This window comes from Manacus vitellinus, unplaced genomic scaffold (assembly GCF_001715985.3).
Source record: "Manacus vitellinus isolate BGI_N305 unplaced genomic scaffold, ASM171598v3 scaffold_0_pilon, whole genome shotgun sequence".
Taxonomy (NCBI): Eukaryota; Metazoa; Chordata; class Aves; order Passeriformes; family Pipridae; genus Manacus; species Manacus vitellinus.
Window position 1 is genome coordinate 20,902,617 of NW_021938789.1, and position 20,934 is coordinate 20,923,550.

Consider the following 20,934-nt stretch of genomic DNA (forward strand, 5'->3'; position numbering starts at 1 on the left):
AGTCCAGATCCTTAAAACAATTTAATCATGGTCCAATAACTAAGTCACAAAATAACAGCTGGAGCTGGTGCCTCCGAGGAGAGACCCGGAACTTTTACAGCCTCACAGTCTAATCTGGGGTTTTCCAGCTGAGCCCTCGGCTCCTGCTGTGTGTTTGAGTGTGTGGGTCACCACAGGTCCCCCTGCCCTTCGTTATGCGAAGCGTCGGGAGTTCACAGCCTCTTGCCTCGGGCTCCTGTCCCCCCAGAGCTCAACCCGCAGCTGCACACTGAGCTACCTGCGCTGAGTGTGTTCCTCGACAACCATTGGTACGACCCCGCCGGCAGAGAAGGCAGCTGGAGGCGTTCCTGTGCCGGCAAGGTAGAAGTTCACGCTGCAAACCTTCTGAACTTGATGATTTAAAGGTCTTTTCCAACCTGAACGATTCTACAATCTCCGCATTTAGATAAACACTGCTACAGTGTGGCACATCTGTTGGCACACAGAACCTGTGTTTTCTCCCAGGTTCTCAGCAACTGGACCACGTAGGTAGGACAAAACAACACATCAAAATTATTCTTCCTCCAATAGTTAGAAATTGAACCTTCAATCCAGTCTGGAAGTATAAGTTCACACACCTGCATTAAACTCATGAGAGGTAACACAGATACTGGACATCTGTGTTATACCTGCTAGCCAATTAGCAGGACATTATCATAATTTCACACAAAAGACTGCTGAGATAGGGAAGACAAATCCCATTTCTTCTTCTGTATATGCTACATTTTTTTTAAATGGTAGGCTTTTTTGCTTTAGAACAATAACACTCACATGTATCTTTTAAATACAGAAAACTGAACAAACAACATAACCTAGAAAAACACATGCACAGGGAGAAAACAGGTAATTTGTCATTTTGTGGTGTCATCTCACCTTTTAGCAGTTTGCGGTAGCCACTTGTAAGGAATATATTTAAAGGAATTAACTTTGCATGTCAGAAAGTTTCAAACTTTTAAAATATATTCAAGGTAAGAGGCTATCTTACATATAACTTCAACTCATACATTACAGTTAATTCCCAAGCTACTTGGAATGAATGGTTTTCTTGGTTCAGTTCAATTAATGTAGTTTCACAGGAAAAAACCTAAGGACCAGTATAAGCAGGGACAAAGCAACATACAATTTTGCAACAAGCTATCTCTAAGTCAGTGTAAACCTCTTGTAGCTCTTATTTTGTATACTAAATACTTTACAGCTAAGTAATTTAATCTTTCTGTAGTTTCATTTTATTGCTTCTTTAATATGAACATGCAAATAGTTTTAGTTGTCCCCATGCTTTTCTTAGAGGAAGTCTAGCTGTCTCCTGGGAAATGAAACTAACAACTGGCAGCTCTTGGTAAAAAGTTTTGCTTTTCTTTCCATCACCTAAGCGGTATTTGCTGTGTAGGGGGGGCTGGAGATCCTTTTTTAGCAAGTTGTGGAGGCTTTTTCTTTAGAAGACTGAGGATTTCTGCAGTGATTTGAGTTTTTCAGAGCTTGGCTCTAATTATTCAGCATTAGCAGAAGTGAAATATAAGTAGAAATGAAAAGCATCAAAATATACCCATCAGCAGCTGAACAGGAACTGTTATGTTCACTGACTGAATACAATATTATTCTGTTTAATAAAAAAGCCCCAAAACTTTTACCATTTATATATTAAGTTTTAACTGTTCTTATCTTGAACTTGCATGCAAGAATACATGCTTTCCTGAACTCATTAGGAGTTCCTGAGAAGATCAAGGTATTGTCTATCCCACAACTTCTACAATCCTCAGTTGGGATAAGGATCTGGGCTTCCTGTTGCTAACCTCTTACTTGTTCCAAGTACTGATATATCCCACAAGATCCTCCAAACCTATGAATTTCTCCCACTGGGGGATTTTTCTTCAAATAAGAACTTGCAGCAGCACATAACCTGAATCATACCCATTTCCATGCAAGAAGAAACACCAAGAGAAGACATCATTACACAATCTCATAACAAAGTGGTCAGATTTGTTTCCCTTACAAAATGATCAAAGTGAATGATGACAATTATGATGTTGATATCTCCATGCAAAGGGCATTAAAATAAACAACATTTCAAAACCAAAGAGTCTGTGGAACAGCTTCCAGTAAACCAGAACAGCAATGGCAACACTGCTATGAAATTGGATCTCTAAGGAATTGAGACCTGAAAACCTTTAGCAAAAGCTTTTTAAGTGCTTTACAGAAAAAGAATTGCCAAGCATTAATGCATAGAACAATCAGAACACAGATAGTAAGTGATAACCAGAGACCCAGCACACACATACATTTCCAGAATTACTCAAGGACAGTGCTTCAGCATACACTTCTTAAACAATATTTGGCCTATTTAGTTGATGGTTTTCACAGCCACTGTCACTGTTTCTGTTAAAGAGTTTCTCTCACACTACATGAAAGCCCACCTCTGTAGAAGAATTTGTGTTTGAATGGTCAACTTTTAAAATCATGCCCAAAGCATAAAAGTCAAATGGCATGGGAAAGCCCTGTTGAAAATAACCTTCATTCCAATCCTAAAAGCACATACAGCATGTTTTATCTTGCTTCCCTTACCAAGCCTGACCTAATCTTAGTTCAGTGCTTAAATTTTATACAAGGCAGGCATGTTTAAAATGTTACTGACCTGTGGAAACTACCATCCTTTTTTCATTGTGTCTTTTCTCCATAGCTTCTATTATTAAAAAAACAAGCACATTTACCAAGTTCACAGCATAAGTTCAGTTTTTCATTGAAAACTTCTCAACATCTACATTATCTCAACATCAATGAAAAACTGCTCAACATCTACATTAAATACAGGTTCTGTCTTGGTTTACATAGCATTCATCCACTCTCATCTATTTTAGTTATTCCCTTTCAAAAATAGAGTTTTTGAAATGTGGCCACAGAAAGTTTATATGCATGGTAAAAAAGAAAAGTAGAAATTTAAACTCAACCTAGTAAAAAAAAAAAACCTTGAAAAAAAAAAAGGCAGGGAATTTGCACTTTTATAATTTCTATAAAGGAAAGAGAATAGATATAATTTAGGTTTGGCAAGGTTTGGTTACAGGGTTTTGAGCACAGGAGAGGAAGTTCTAACTTCCAGTGTAAGATGTTGGATGAAATCTTGTTTAATCTTCCTATTTGGAATGCTGCAACATACTTGAGATGAAACAAGTCCAACTAAGTTACGTACTAAATTAAGGTTCAAAAATGTTTCTAGTAAGCAAGAAAGAAAAAAAGGAAAAATAAGTTTAAAACCCAACAATTTTTTATTATTAGCAAATAAGTAAACACAGATGCTAAATGCTCTGGTAGAATTACAACTCCTCAGTACATCAAAGTCACTAAGTAAGCAAATACATAGAAACAGAAATGAACCTAACCTCACAAACTGTTGAGCCACCCAAGAGAAAACTTCCATTTTTATGCTATGTGGAATATTTACATACTTAAGCACGCCCACGCAGGTTTGCTTGCTAAATATAGTCATATTATCATAGTAAAGCTTTTAAAATTGCAGAAAGGTAAATAAGACCACCACAAATAAATAAAATTAAAAAAAGAAACAAGAAATGCACAGCACACTAACTGTGCAGCTTCAGAAGGCAACCGAACACTTTCCTTTAAAAGACAGCAATCAAGGCAAAATTACTGCTGCTACACACAAGCTCCACTGCTCAGGCATTCTGACAGTCACCTGGGGGCAACAGAAAAGCTCAAAGAGCACCTCCATGTATTAGTAGTTCTTCTCAAGTACCACAAATTAAGGTGGATCTATAGAACAGACAGACATGAATGATAATTTCAAAAGTACAGATTAAGACAAAACAGCAGTGATGTACATTTAACTCACACGCATCATCAGATTAAAAAGTTTATTCCAATTTCTAATGCCAGAAGAAATGTATGTGAGATTAGCATGCATTATAAAAGATTTATGAAAAAATTCCTTATTTAGATTTGGAAGAGAACTGCTGTATTACACCTATCTGAAGGAGAGGTTAAGCCTGTTAGAATTAGAAGCAAGAAGAAAAAAAAATAACCTGCCACTGAAGAGCAGAAAGAGGAAGCCACTGAAATTTAAAGACCTAGCTGAACATGATCACCAAGAAAGGCAAAGAATTCCTTTATTTAAAGAAAATTTGATGCTCCAGTCATCTGATGAGAACAGAAAGACTACAGAAGCGCTTTCTTCACTTGTGACTTTTAATAATAAAAGACTAATAATTGTAATAGAGCAAGACAAGAGGATTATTTTTAAAAAAAAAAAAAACAACAACTTTCAAAGGCCAGAATTACTTCCACCTTTTGAAAAAAGGCAAAAAATCCAACTCTACTAGTTTCAATTTCTTAATCATTAATTTTAAAAATAATCCATTCTTTTCAAGCTAATGGTGTGTTAAAGAGGAAAAGAAGTCTCTGAAGAAAAAGTTATATGTACATTTTTAACACACACAGGTCAGCTTACAGTAAAATTGTTTCAAGCCAGCAGACTGTCTACAAATGTAAATACACAGTGGTCAAGACTCTCATTTTGTCCACGCCAGGATTAGCTTTCATCACTCACACAGAAGAGCCAATGAAATATGGTTAAAATTAAGAATAGTAGCGAAGTACACCTAGAAGAGAGGGCTCCTTTCTTCACACAACACTGTTACTCCTTCCTTGACTCTGCTGTACATTTTAGACTGAATACTTACATTCTTTAGCATGTGGCTCAAATCAAAGGATCAAGTCTGCATCAGAAGTGAGCCTTGCTGCACTTCATAAGGCATTTCTGAGCCAGAACTTTACTGAGGAGGAGTTAAGGACAGCAGAAGCAAGAACTTCACAACCAGTGGTACACTGTACATGGAAAGTGCCCTGGGCCAAGTGAGGCAGGATATGTTAAGCCAGGCTGGGCAGAGGCACAAGGGAGGGGAATTTACAGAGAGTTTCCACAGGAAAGCTCTGCAGCTACGTAGGAGATATCAGAACTAGCTGCATCACTTGTGCTTCACCCAAATCTCTGAAAAAAATGCCTATTATTGTCTCCTGGTCTTTGAAGTACTTGTTTTGTTTAAAGACATACAGTGTTTTCATTAGTTACGAGCCAAGGGATAAGCATTGTCCAGTTCCCTAAAGACTTCTGGTTTCCATTCCATTATATATCATATATTTAAACTGTAATACAGGCTTTTAACTTGTGCAGTTACTCTAAACCTTGATGAATAAGTCACTGTCTTTTAAATTAAGCACTTCTCCAAGTGAATTGCTTTCAAGTAAATAGTTGCTGGCTGCAAATGGAGAACAGCAATATCTCCGCAACCAGTAGTATAAGAGCTGTCTGATCAAAAAGAGCATTAAAAATAAGATTTAAGACACATACAGATACAGAGAGCTGTGTGTGTATGTCTCTCTCTATATATAGATAGATATAAAGAGCTGTAATAGTGCAATGTTAACCAAAAGCAAAATTACTTAGCATACAGAGTTTCTTTCTCCACCACCTCCCTGCTGATGCATAGAGAGACTTCTAAAAGAAATCCACAACAGGTCTAGCCCCTTTGAAGGCCAAATGTATTTCATTTTAGGTGTTAAAAAACACCACTGGAAATGCCTTGTATATTATGTTTAATATAGAAGTGGATTACATTAAAAAAAATATGGTAACAAATATTTATCAAATTAAAATTTATCATTCATTGTCAAGATACATAGCTGCTTCTTCACGCCAGAAAGTTCAAAAAGAAAAAGCTTTTAAAAACGTTGAAAACAGAAATTTTATGCATGTTGAATGTTGCCTAGAAAAGCCCCAAACAAACAAAAAACAAAAACAAAACCCATGACCTTCTAGACAGCAGTAGCACAAAGTCCCAAGAATCCTGCCAAAGGTAAATTCTACCAGACAGGTTCAACAGATTTTTTTCTCCTCTGGTCTGACACACACAGCTTTCCCACTTCACAGATTAAGCAGCTCTTCTTTGTCCCTATTAGCATTTTCATCTTCTGGAGTTTTTTTTGGTAGATGTGTCTCAGATGTTCCAGATCATTTGAAAAACAAGGCATCCAGTGAGGCATTCTGCAAGTCATTTGTCACTACAATTAGGTATGGTCTTCAAAGCTCCTCAGCAGAAACATCCCTCTCTATTCAGGCTTCAGAGTGAGAACTAATGTCCAAATGAAGCAGGAGGTCGGGGAAAAAAGCCCACAAAAAGCCCTCTTAAAAGTCACTGAATCCCACTGAGCTATATCTTAATAGAAACTTTGTAATAAGGAGAGAACTTAAATGTTTCCATTTAGTTTTGCAATATCCATTTTACAATTTAAATAGACATAGCTAATGAAACTGCTGACCAGGGTCATGAGTACCAAGTACTGCTTTAATCCTAAATAATTATTTAAGGAGAAGAAAAAGAAAGAATAAGAACAAGGAAAATTTAAAATAAATAAATAAATAAAAAACCCCACCACACTTGTCTACTCTTGATAGTCCTTTATTTCCTTAATTATGCTGGAAAAAAATTACCCAAATTTATGTGCTACACTTGCAAAAATGCTTGTCAAGTATTGACAGGTACATTAATTGTTCTGAATACTGTTCAGCAATTGCATTTACAGACAGAAATATGCTTTTCAGCATAATGGATGCTCCAGACAATTTTACAGAGAAGGCGTGTAAGGTTTTCAAGACCTGACTGGATGAAGTCCTGAGCAACCAGGCTGATTAGGGAACTAATTCCAGGGAGTAAATGAGCAACACAGAAGAATGGCAGTTGGCACTATTTTTCCTTATCACACATATTTTTGAAGGAAAGCACTTGAGATAAAACTTGCTCTGCATTCTTCAACAGGAAAATACACCCTGACAGATGATTTGTCTTTACTTCTTGCTGAAGCGGGAGGGGAAAAAAATGCCACACCAAAAAAACCCCAAAGCATGTTTATTGCCCACACAAAACACAGTAGGCTTTTAATACAGAAGACAGACAAGAGATACAAAAGCTATGGACCCAATGCTAATAATATGTGTTTTAAACCTACTACCTGATTGCCTTCTAAACGTTTAGCAGGAAGTACAGAAAGCACAATTATTACTGAGAAGTATTTCAAAAACTAGATTAGCACTGAACAGCCTTGTTCCCAATAAGGAAAACCTACATAATTCAACCTTAAACACTTGATGTTTGTAACTGGAGCACATTTTCTATATAAACATACAGACACGTAGAAACACAAATAATCTCTAAAAACTTTTAAAGTGAGGTAGAACTAGAGTTGTCCAAAGCATGATAAGCCTCCACAGGAGAACAACTTACAGTAAAAAATTATACTGTCCTCAAACTCTCTGTCTCCATTTTTCTATTTCATTTAAAAGATAGATTTGGAGTTCCTACTCTAATGCTAAAAAATGTATTTGCCTGCCTTGAGCAATAGAAAGATATGGAGGTTCAAAGTAAACTTCCACACAACAAATTTATTAATTTGTGAGAGAAAGAATACACACATCAGAACAAAAATTATTACGGTATAAAATTCTAACAAACTACAGTGAAGCAAGTCAGCATGTTATATAATTAGAAATGAAAATCAGTGACAGAGGCAAACAATATATATGATACACTGGAGATGATTCAATGGCAGATCTTAACATACATTCAGATTCTATTTTATTATATACTTCTCCTGTAAAGAACACATACAACAATACAAAATAAAGGAAAGCCAGAGCTATGAGAAAATATTATAGAATATATAATATTCTAATTACTAATGACAACTAGATAATAATAGAACATAAAATATTCTATTACATTCTATAAAGTAATAATATAAAATATATAATTAATTACAAAATGTCTTGAATACTGAAGTCCACGTAGCAAACACCATATAAACTACTGCACATCAATATTTTCCTCCTGTCACATCAACGCACTCTCTGTTCTCAAAGGTCAAAAAGAAGTACAGTCTATCAGTTTTACTACTTCCCTATAGAAGAGCAGTGCATTACATTACTTTTGATGGACAGTTTTGGATGTTGGTTGGATCTATTCATACTCATTTCAGCTCAAAAGTGCTTTAATCGTCAATAGTTGCCCTGTGCTTGACATCAGTGCATATCTATTTCCTACTGGAATCCTTATGTGAAAAGCAGCAAAGAAAAAAGCATCTATATAAGGCATTGACTTAGGAATTAGAACGCTGACTAAGGGACTGGGTGATCTTTTAAGGTCCCTTCCAACCCAAACCTTTCCATGATCCTACGGCTGCCTTTGCTAATGAACTGCAGTACCGGGCTTCACCCACAAGGGAGCAGAGTGCAGACGCCCGCCCGCACATCCCAAAGGAGGGAGGGCTCTGCTCCCGCTGATTCCGATTTGCTCCGAGCACTGAAGCTCGTGAAAGAAACCTGAGAGAATTGTTGAACATACAGAAATTACACAAAACAATTACTAAGTGTACAATTCGAGATTTACTAAATGTTCAGAAACCACACTGGCTTTGGAAGTCCCCAGGCTGCAGATGACTGGGAGGCTATTTGCCCTGTTCTTAACCTCTTCCTTAGACATTCACTTTTGGCCATGGTCACTTACTACACTGTGTTAAATCAAATATTATTTGATTTAACAAAATACAGACAGTCTTCTATTGAGGTAATCGATATCTGAAGCAGTAGTTCAAAGTGTCTTAACAGTGCAATCTAGATAACAAAGACCTAAGCAAAAACGGGAAAAGGTACGTGAAAATCTATTTATGACAGTATTGTGGAAAAGATCTTACCACTTAGAAGCCATTGTTAACCACTGAGGAGAGCTGTTGGCCTATCACACTTAGGATGGATCCATCAAGACATTTTCCCCCGAGTCCAACGGGTGCTTAGAGATGTGATAGCAGACAACTAGATGTAAACAGCTGCAAGTGGGCTGGTATGTAGGCAAATACTGGAGAAAGGTCTCCAAACACAGTACAAACAAATGAAGTACAGAACTCTGAAAAGAAAGTGGAAAAAAAAACCAGTCAAACCTTAGATATTTACTCCATAGAGAAGTCAACATTTTCCAAATGCTTTAGAATTCTGAATTTTTCATTGAAAACTTATAAGCAATAAAAATCTGTTACATGTGTCTTCAGAATTGCTGTTCTGCTCAGAAGCTAATGATTCTTAATGATTTCTTCCCCATAAAAGAAAAATTAAAATTCACACCAAAATAACACTTTCCCACACTCAGTATATTCTGTGTGTCCATTATTTATTTTCATTTTAGTTGCACTTTAATTACAAACATTTTTATTAATTGTATTTATAATCACTCTCAGGTGCAAGTCATCCTTAATAATTTTTTTATATTAGTCCTTTTACTTAGTTCTTTTGCGATTTTTCTTGGTTTGTACTTTTTTTTTTCCTCTGCTCAGTTAGCACAAGGATGTGGTTAGAAAAAGAAACAAATAATATTTCAGCTGTGTCTCCCTAACAAAGCCTTGAGAACTTCTGGAGATTCCTTCACAACAGAAGTATGTATGCAAGTGACATACTTGCCACAACTTGCCTAAGCAGCAGTCTGGTTTTGCTCTCCTATAGCACCAAACTATAGCAAAAGCACTTTAGTATTTTTAATTCCACCCTGAAGGTAGATCAAGCACTTTTCACTACTCAAGTTTCAACGTGCAGCAGTAATCCACCACATCAGATCAGCTAGTTTATATGGGGAAAATTTTTTTTCTTCTTTTTAAAATTCATAGCCTGAACAATTCCAGGTATGTAAAAAAAGCCTGGTACATCCAACATGACTTTATCAGTGCTCTGATGCAATACAAATGTACTAGTTTCCTTTAAGGATGTGTGAACCATTCAATCATCACCAATTCTTTTATGTACAATTTGTTCTACTTCTTAATTAGTGTTTCCAAAAATACAAAAGAGAGACCCACATAAGTGCAATCTAAAAGTAAAAAGCCACATCCTGAGGATTTTAAGATATGAAAGAAAGTTTAAAAGTGGGACTTCTGACACAAGCAAGGAAATGATATAAACTTCTGCAAATAGAATGCAAGCTGATGTTTATATATAAATTGGGAACATATTACAAAATTCCTTGAAAAAGCAAGTTAAATTTTGTAACTCTTTCATAAAAATATCAACTGTTTTCTACAGTTTGTGCAATTGACAGTGCAGTGCATCAAGTGAGCATCGTTTTTACCTCTTTGGACAATTAGGGCAAGTCAATATTGCTTTCTGAGCAGCAGAAACATATGGCCTTTCATCCTACCTACATCAATAAATTGTACTGTTCACTTTTTTCTCTTCTTTTTGCCCTTTTTTAGAAAAGGTAAGCAGTAGTTTAAATCAATTCATGCCAAACCTTACATCCCCAAAGTGTGTGTCAGTTGTCCTTTTAACTCCTCCCCCCAAGTACACTCACTGTGAACAGCACTTCAACAAAATCAAATCCATGACATATTACCCTCCATAAAACTGAAAGAATACCCAAAGAGAAATCCACCCTGGAGTATGCTGACATTTTAGCTCACTATCTCAAGCAAAACATACATTCATAGATACATAATCCATTCAGTTTACAGGCTTCCCTGCTTGCTGCCTTCCGAGTAAGCACATACAACCACATCTTCCTTCTTCACCCCACCAGACTGAATCTCCCCCTTCCCATCTCAACACACCACCCAACAGCCCAGCTGCTTAATGGAGGACATAAAATTAAGCTGAAAACTGACTTGGCTGTTCAAGCTTCAGGAAGATCCTGTCACTTCAGCTGGCAGGGTGTTCGGAAAGACCCCAGAGGGTGGGACCCACATGAAAACCCACTCGAGGTGCTCAAGAGTTTTGGTGGTACATAATGAGCAATAACGAATTTTAAAATGCAGCTGCTGTCCAGAACTTCAAGTACAACTAGAGTTGTATTTGAATACAACTTGAGGAATCCCATTGAATCAATCTGATCAGATTAACTCTGACTACTGGGAAAGTAAGGTATCAGTAAAGGCAGCAGTAAGGTCAAAAGTCTCCAACAGACACAAGTGAAGCTTACAGTAAATTACAGCGTTTTGCTGGTTCACTGGGCTTCATTTCCTAGCTGCAGCAGACAAGAAGTTAAAATGTAACTATACCTTATCAGGTTTGAAGTCAAAGGTATCACACAGGTGGAGGTTTGGTGTTTGGGGTTCCCCCCTATGAAAGACTTATGAAAATGCAAGAGGTAGAACATGAAAAAAAATACATAAAGTTAGAAGTAAAAGAGGTCTGCTATCATAAGGTTCAAAAAATAGTTCAAAAAACACAGTTGCTACGTCTAAATTTTCATACCTGAAAAAAAACCAATCAGAACTCCTCTAACATCCTGAATTGGAAAACACAACTAAAAATCCAAACAACCTCAAACCTGATAAAGTAACAGCATATGTACCTTTTACTACATGAACTTTTTTGAGGGGGTGTTTAAAAGAGCACTTTTATCTCAATTACATTCAAGTTGATGTATTATATTCACAGAGTAGCTGCTATAATGCTGCCTACTATGCAAGACTGAACTGAACTTTACTTTTTGAGCAGCAATTAGATGCTTCAGTTCAGCACATTTTACGCCATCGGTAAGCATAGGAGAGGTGGTACAGCAGATCATTCCCAGAAACTTCAGGGATGGGGATTAAAACTAATGCTGCAAGAAATCAAAGTGTAAGCACCTGCATTTCAGATATGTACAACACACTAAATTAGGGCCTTTTTCATAATTATTGACCCAAAAGACTTAATAAGATGATACTTCAAAAGAAAGAAAAATCCTAATAGTCTTAGCCGACTGCTAGAAGTGGTGTTTCCATGCTACCTACCTCACAAAATTGGATTTCATAAGAATAAAATGGGGAATGAAGCTTTCCAGGTTACTGATACCCAAATTTGCCCCCATTCCTTACTGAAGCTTGGTACACTGTGTCTCAACAGAAGATTTTTAGTAACAATTTGGTTCTTTTGCTTCAGTAACAGTATTAGGTATATTAATAATATAACAATAATCAACACCACAAACTAAATATGGTACATGAGGAACTGAGTGTTACTAGATGCTGTCAAGAACACAGTAGTCATGCACTATTTTCCCAGTTTCACCAACCATCTTGTTACTGAAACACAGCCTTTTGCACTCCACTGTCACACAACTACTGAGGCTGGGTGGCTGCTGATCAATTAAATACGGGGAACCACAAAAATCATAAACAGGAGAAACACAAGGGTCACTAATGCAAAAAGCAAGTCTTTGCAGGGCTTGTGCAGGAAGAACTTCATTAAACACAAATATTGCAACTGGAAGATGCATAGATCATGAGCATTAAATTGATGTGGGTTCAGTTTTTACATAACTGATATGGAAATGAGTTAACTCACAAGACAGATCAAGATCACCTAAGAGGATTCATGGGAAAAGAAAAAACAACTGCATATCTCTGTCATACCAAAACCTTGGAATACAGCCAACCACCTGCACGTGAGAACTACATTTGTTTCACTGGTTCAACATTTTCTCCTCCCAAGAATCACAAAAAGCTCTCCATTTACAAACTAACAAAGTTCAATTGAAAAGACTCCCATTTGTAGTGGAGAAGGACTTGCAAGATAAAATTCAGAGGAGGGCTTGGCACCAAACATATAGTAATTTGACCAAGATAACTCAAACTTAAAAATGGGTTATTTGAATTCTCTTTTCCTTAGTTAGCATGAAGAGGGACTAAGAAAAGTAAGCGAATCCCAAAGCATGTACATTGGACCAGGGCCACAAAACCTGCTTGTTCTTTAAATCTTTACTACAAGGTTTTATCTTTTAGAATCTCATTTCAGAGTACTCAAAATTCAAACTGTGTTTTTACCAGAGCAGTGGGTATTTCCATCTAGGCCTAAAACCTTTTCAGTTTCTCAAATTAGTCTCTTGAGAAAAACTGCCTTTACTAGTGCCACAGGACAAGGAACCCACTGCCTTCAGAAACCAGTGATGCAATTACACCTTTCCTCAGTGCTAATGCCCTCTGATCACTCCTTTACCTCTGCTATTTTCTGACTGTTGATTTAGAGGAATGTTTCCTCAGCTGTAGTACAGAACCAATTATTCTGGGCCCCTCAAAAAGTGACCCTAGCTATTTTGTATTACACCAACTATAAATTGGGACTACTAATCTGAGATAAAGTATTTCTGTGCTGCTTTTCAAGAAACTGCAAAATAGGAGTGTCCAATCTGCAAGTAATCTGCAGAGAACCAAGAAATTACAGCTCTCTCCTGTTAGCAGAGGTTGTAAGCAATCCAGATGTTCGAGCTACCTGAAAGAAATGTTGCTTCTACCAGGAAAACTGCTGAAACTAAGTCTGTGTAGTATTTAAAAATTTGTGCTGGCACACAAGTATTTTAAGAGAAAAAATGAAAATAAGACTTCAGCTTGCCTAATCTTATGTCTTCTAGACATTTATCATCACCTATGCCTTCTTATTTCATATGCACAAGGAAGGGAAAACAGCAGACCTTAATCAAGAGCAACAACCATCACCTTCCTCAGATGCACTGCTGCCTGCAACAGTAAAACACAACAGTGCTTCTGGGGAGTTTGCATTGATCTGAACAGCATCGTTCATCATATCTACCTTAACAAAATTTCAGCAACAAAAAAGTGAGAACTTCCATGAGTGAGCAGGGTATGCAAGAAGCCCCAAACTCTGACCTCTGCACCACCACCACAACAAAAACTGAGAAAATGCAAAAAATGCCAAATGGCTTTAGAAACTATAACTCATTTTTTCCCCTTTAACAAAATAAATTGCAAGCACAGCTAAACTAAAAATCAACCTATAAGCGTGAAACCAAAACCAAATATCCTTTGTTATTCCATCAGCTTTTGGAGATCAGCATCTAGCAGGGTTCAAGCACTTGAAACTACTGAATGAAAAATAACCAACAGCTCATGTACAACTTTTCCTCCCCAACAGATTGTTAAAGCTCAAAATACATTCTCTTTCTTAAAAAGTGCCAAAAACTATAAAACACTGACAGTTCTGTTACTGTGTCTGTACAAAGAAAAAGAAAAATGTGGCAAAATTCTTCTTAGCTATTATATAACATTAGGAGGAATCAACATGAACTTTATGCACAGTCTACATGGATTAAATAAATAAATACTACCTCCCCTCTCCCCCAACCCCCCAAAAAGCCACACCACTTTACTCCCTTGAACAAAGCAGGAAGCTGTTTTCCCCACTTCCTCCCCTCAAAGCATCTTCAATAGATGCTTCAATAAACTCAGGTCCCATATATAAAACACTAGCACTTCTTCAAACATGCTGACCAGACAACAATGAAGTATAACATTGATAATGTACAATACAGCAAGTATAACATCAGTTAGCAGATTTCTTACCTACTCAAGCAGTTTCAGAAAAACATATTTAAAGTGATATATCCCAATCTAGTGCAATAATCTCTGACCTCTGGAAATAGAATACAAATGCTATATAAAAGACAGTAATGCCAATTGCTTTTTAAATACAACAATCAGAATGGGGACGGACTTTGTTGTACTTGCAGACCATCTCTACCCATTCTTTCTTCTTAAAAGCGTTTAACCTGAAGAGCTCATAGCATCTGTATTTACACAGGCTGAGATATTAACTTGCTGCTTTACTTTAACAGAAGTTCAGATGAGGCCAGTGCATTCTCCAGCATAACAATAAGATAAAAAGAAAAGTAGTTGAAACATTATTCTTGTTTCTGGACACAAAACATTATGAAAGCCCTAGTGTTTTCTCCTATGCATTCTACTCTTCCATAACAATTACAAAGTAGTTTTCAAAGAGCCATCTGCTAAATTCAAAATTACTTGTGTCCCTAACATATGCCAATTCCTAAACTTGGAACACCTGCATCATTTACCTGGAGTCACACAGCAATAAAAGCTACTTTAAAATTATGGAGACTAGGAAATACTTGAAAACAATAATTTATTCTTAATTTAAAACCACAAGACGAGAACAACACTTGCACTACAGCATAACATGGAACTCACTATGCAGTACCTTCTTTAGATATCCTCCCAGGAGACAGAAGGTTGGGCTTCAAATTGGATTGAATCAGTCGCACACAATTTACCTCACTTCCACAAAAATACAAGTGTAATCTGTGCCTAACTGATAGTTTATTTACAGATTTTGAATAACAGACTGTAATATCAAAGCCTGATCATGACATTTAAGAACAAGTGTTCTTAAATGCTTTTAAGTAAGGTTCATTTTTCCCTAATACAGCAAATGCCCAAAAGTATACAAAAGTGTTGAAGAAACATATAGGTAAAAACTCTCAGATTCCTGCCCCAAAAGCTTGTTCTATTTATTCTGTTTACGTAACTTTCTGTTCCCATGCTTGCTATCTACCATTTCTAACCAGCTATTCTATAGCTATTCACCCATCAATTTTGCAAGTAGGTACATGTAAATATATAAATACACACACACACACACACACACACACACACGTATCAACTCCATCTGAAGAAATATCTCTCATTCCCCAATTTTATATGCAATATCTACCACCAAGTAGTTTCAAATGGGGAGGCAGAGGTGAGGTCTAAACTGAAGGAACTGAAGAAACTTCATAACCTCTGTGCCAAGAAACAGAGAAACAGGTTTGCTATATCCAAGTGAAGGTGTCAGGGAGCCCTACATAAACTGCTACTCCTCCCAAGAATAAGTGCAGTCATTCCCAGCTCCTTCTCTTTATAAGCTGATGTGGGGTATCCTCAGGAGCTCCCTGAGTCACTGCCATCACAGGACCAGCAACTACTCATCACTAAATCCCAGGGAATAAACTGGCCAGTCACAGTGCACAAGGCAGTGATTATTCAGCTTTTTGGATATAGCTTTTTGGATGATATCTACAGAGGTAGAAAACTTAGCATTTTTGCCTACAGCAATCTTTTTATTAACATAATCAGCATTAGTGGCAGATTAGATTAGTTCAATTTAAGATCATGAAAATTCTGTCAATGTCAAAATGTTCAGCTGCCACAGGCACAACCCTAACAGTTCCTTCTGATTTAGCACAAGAACAGAAGTGGTGTTGATAAGGACTATTCTCATGCAAGACAGATAAAAATGACTAGGAACACTGCAACCTGTCTTCCATGCTAACACCTCTGCAGAGAATCAGCCTTTGTACAGGTCTACTGATAACTCCAAGTCCCCTTAAGGACTAAGGACATGGCTTTTACAAAAGAAGATGCTTCTTCATTTTGTAAAACTGGACAACAAAGTCAATCTTTGCAATACCAGCTTCAAATGTGAATTCCTGAGACTTTGTTTTATCATAACATTTTCAAGGCTTATGGTATAAATATTCCTTCACTTTTTTTAATTCATTACACTTCTTCTATTCTCTTTTAACAGTCTCCCACACTGAATTACTAGAGCCTTATCTTCTGGATCAAGTACAACAAAATTATCTGTATTTGTAGTTTTCACCACTCTCCCCAGTTCTTATTTTATAAACATATCCAACATTATATTCAGTTACTCCAAACAAACAAACTTAACTGCATAGGGCTGGCAAAACCTACACAATTGTTGCCTTTGAAACTACTACAAAAAACAAGCAGTAAAAGATCAACAGCATTAAGTTTTCTGTGAAAGGCTAAACAAATGGGGTTGCAAGTTGCAAGGCAGGTCTTACCCATAATCTCACAGGGATCTTTTTAGCAAATGGGGGTTTCCTTTCTGCTCTTCTCCATTGTTTATTCACACACTGCTAAGTTATCTTTGAGCTCCTTGAATATTTTCTACACAAGTACAATTAACATCATTTACTGTGACCTGAACTACAGTAGGCCCAAGGACTGTTGGAAACAGTGATACTTCCTAATGCTGCATTTAACCTATAGCGTCTCTTCCCACTTAATGTAACATACTTGAGCAGTCATATTTTTTGTTATAAACTGCAGTTTACGAATACACAAAGCAGAGAAACCTTGAGAGGACTAAGGAAGGAAAGAAGGATCTTAAGGTTTACCAGCAAGATATATCTACCAGAGTATTAAAAGACATTTATAAAATCCCACTGTAACTGTCTCTGGAATACTTCATGCAAATCTGGTCAATGCATGCTAAAAAGTATGCATATTTCATATATGAAAGAAGGCAACGATGAGATTTTTGGATGATCAGATGAACAGGAAATATCTCACCCAAGCAAGAAACAGTCTGGTTTAGCTGGTTTAGCAAAATTATACTACTACTCTCTAAAAACACACTGAAGATAAGGGGGGGAAAAAAAAACCATTAAAAAGAATTGCTACCTAAAATAAAAAATAATGTTGGCAACTGCCACTGCCATAAACTGCTTTAGCATACAACCAGAAAATTACAAATACTCCTGAAAGTATCACTTACTTAACTTTGAAGTACTCTTCCAACAGCTAGTTGACAAAAGACACAAAGCTGGTTTTATTATCATCACCATCTCACGTAACTTCAATTAAAAAAATTTAAAAAAGGAGGGGAGAAAAAGGTCCAACCCAGCAGTCTTCCCTCATTTTCTGAAAAAGAGGGCAAAAGAAGAAAACAGGTCACCACACTAACTCCAAACTGACCAGCTGCACCACTCAAGTGGCATGTCAGTAGTCCCAAGCCTATTGCTACAGACTCTGATGAAAAGTCAGCTATTTCAGGCTAACCCAGCCCCAGCTCTTGAAAGGTAAGGTTCTCTAACACCTGTATGGACCACCTGCCAAAGCAGCAGCTGGAACAGCAAAAGAAAGGTCCTCCTGTGCCAAGGTCTGTGTGAACTCCACACAGCTCAGCTTTGACTATCGTCACTAAATGCAAGAAACAATTCATGTTAGAGCTGGTGACAAGGGCAAGAATACCCATAGAATACCCATGTAAAGAACAAACCATGAAACCCCCAGAGCTTACAGGAAAAGCTTCTGGGCACTAGGCCATTGTATCAGACCAAATATTTAGACATTTCAGAGAACCTCAAACTCAACTTTAGAAGTTTGGTTTGGATTTGTTTTTAATATTTGCTCCTCTTCTATTTTTGCATGCAAACATTAGTCACTAGGAAGAACTAGGGATAAACACAAAAATCCCTCAAAACTGAAGCCATGTCAAGAGCAAACACTGTCGTTCAACTAGCTCGAGAGGATTTTTTCCTTTCTGATACCTTCCAGTGACAGTATTGGACACTTGCTATCTGAGACTGTATTTTGTCATTCTTCCTGGGAGGTGTTCATGTCAGAGGGAATTAGGGATTATAATAGATTTGGGGGAGGGGAGGAGAGGAAGGAAGGAAGGACAACACATGTCTTAGAAGAGACAGAGCTATATGGCAGTACATACATACTTAAGACACTTCACTGTCAAACACTGAAGATAAGCAAGCTAAATACTAGAAAGAACTGCTTTTTTAGTCAATATAAAAGGCAGAAGCAACCCTTTCTGAGTCAGTCTGGCTGTCTATTACTTAAGTTTACCGGGTTTTAGAGCAAGACCAGACAAGAAAACGCTGAATCCTAAAACCTCCTAACATTGCAACACTTCTCCAGTCCACTGTTGTTCCTGGGAGGATTATTACAGATACTGAAGTTGTAAAGGTTCAAAGTTGTTTGGGTGCGAGCATGCAGAAGCAGTACAAAGCAGTAAACAACAGCCAGGCTGTGTGCTAGGCCAGCTGCTCTCCCTCTGAGGGATAAGCTACATTGAATTTCCTACTGGTAAGGCAGGCCAGTGACTACAGATAAAGGTCACAAACCCTGAACTATTATCCTCATTTTTGTCACAGTAACTCACATAACCCAAAGGTCCTTCCTCTGACATTATGTGCACATGACACCGATAGTTTCTGTTAACCTAAAGCTTAAATATAGACAAAAACTGCTAAAAGCTCATGGCACTCTAAGACAGAGGGAGCATATCAGACACCCATGTTCTGTATTATGGAAGTCCACTGAAGTGGAAGGTTTGTCTATATGCCTCTTAAGGAACTCGGACAAAAAAAAGTAAAACTGTCTTTTGGTCTCTTTCACAATAATGAAGGGGTCATCACTAGGCAAGATGATCAAGACAAAGCCCCCTGAAATACAAAGCTAGATATAAAATAAGTAACTCCTGCTTGATGCAGAATGTGTTCTTTTCCAAGTTGTTTTCCTTGATACATAGCCACTGGAGGGAATTATAATCTTCTTAAGTTCTTAGAAAAAGTAAATACAGACAGCATGTTCTCAATTGTGTTAGCAAAAACTTTCAGCATACCAATTAATTTTATCCCCCCAAATTAGAAAGACAAATATCCACAGTGAAATAAAACATGTGAGGACCACTCTTGAGCTCTGCAACACTCCAACTTCCCTCCTCAAAGGAACCATGCTATTACATGAGAACCAGCTATCACCATGCTTTGGTTCACTTAGGCCAGCCAAACAGAAACAGAATTAGTTTAATATTCCAACTTTACCTTAACTAACCCCACAGAAGAATTAAACAACTTTTCCTTTGAAATGAAGTTCAGCAACAGTTTTCTACAACATCCCAAAGCAACACACCGCTGCTCTGCTCCAAGGAAACCACTTCCAGAGAAGTCAGCACAGGCTTTAACCAAATCACGTTATGAATATAAATAAGGAGCCATTCACAGCAGCAGTTTGCCCAGGGAAGTCAGTTGTCTACTGACAACCACCATCAAGTACCACTAAGGACCTCTACAAACCACAGATAAAGGAAGTTTTTGACACAGAGAGCGTCATTCTCATCTTTAAATATGTGACTTACTAAACCTGCAACACAATTTTTACCGAGGGGTTTGTTTCCTTCCTGCAGTAGTGTCACAAGATAAGAATCAGTGTGTGGTTTCATAGCACTTGGTCAACAATCTTCCACAGAGATTCTGAAGTATTCAGCACATATCCTCAGCATGACAGTAACAACACAGAAGCAAAGCGACTGAAACACCCTACCGAGGAAACAACACATTGAGGAAATACTTAAGAAACGTTACCCAACGCTCAATCACCAAATCATCTTCTTTACCACAATATTCTATATGCTTCATATCTCTTGCTCCTGCCAAGAAGTGGGCTCTTCACCTAATGCCTCAGTAACATATAAACACCTTGCTCTTTCGGGTCTGCATTTACAGGAAAGTGGCTTACCATCCAAGTCTTTCTCACTCCATGAAGACTGCGCCTGGGAGATAGGCAGTGCACAAAGGACTAAAGAAGAACTTGCTTTCTGGTTTAGTATATTTCTTTCCTAACGTTGATTTTAGATTTGTAGTTCTGAAGGAAGTCCAGGTTACATTCTTGCTACCTCATCTCCAGATTTTCTTACTATTCCTTAAAACTGTATCAGTAAACTGCTTTTGTAACTCACTCGGTATGAGCAGCCACCAAAATATCTGGGGTTTTGTTGAGTTTTGGGGTTTATTTTGTGTTTTCCGTCTGATTCCTTAGGATTTTTGACCTAGAGCTACCCTGATTGCCAGCCCAGTGATTTCTAGTCAAAACACAAAAATTAATTGCTCACTGAGCAATAAAAATTATCACCTTACCAAAATACTAGAAATATACACATGGAAGCGGAGAGGGGTAAACTAATTAAGCCCCTCCAATACTTATAGCCACGTTAGTACGTCCATGTGACGCTTCAAGAACTATAAAAGCCAACCTTCGTCCTAAGAACACCTCAGAGCGACTCCTTCAGCGAGGCACTACACACCAAGCGCAGGGCGCACACACACGTCTCTTACTTTGCCGCTCCGAAATCCCAAGTTTCACCCAAAGGCGAGGGAGCGGGACAGCTGCGCGGCGGGCGGGAGAGGCAGCCGGGGGCGTCGCTGTCCGCCCGCACCGCCCTTCCCACCCGGAGCCGGGGCACACGTTTCTCCG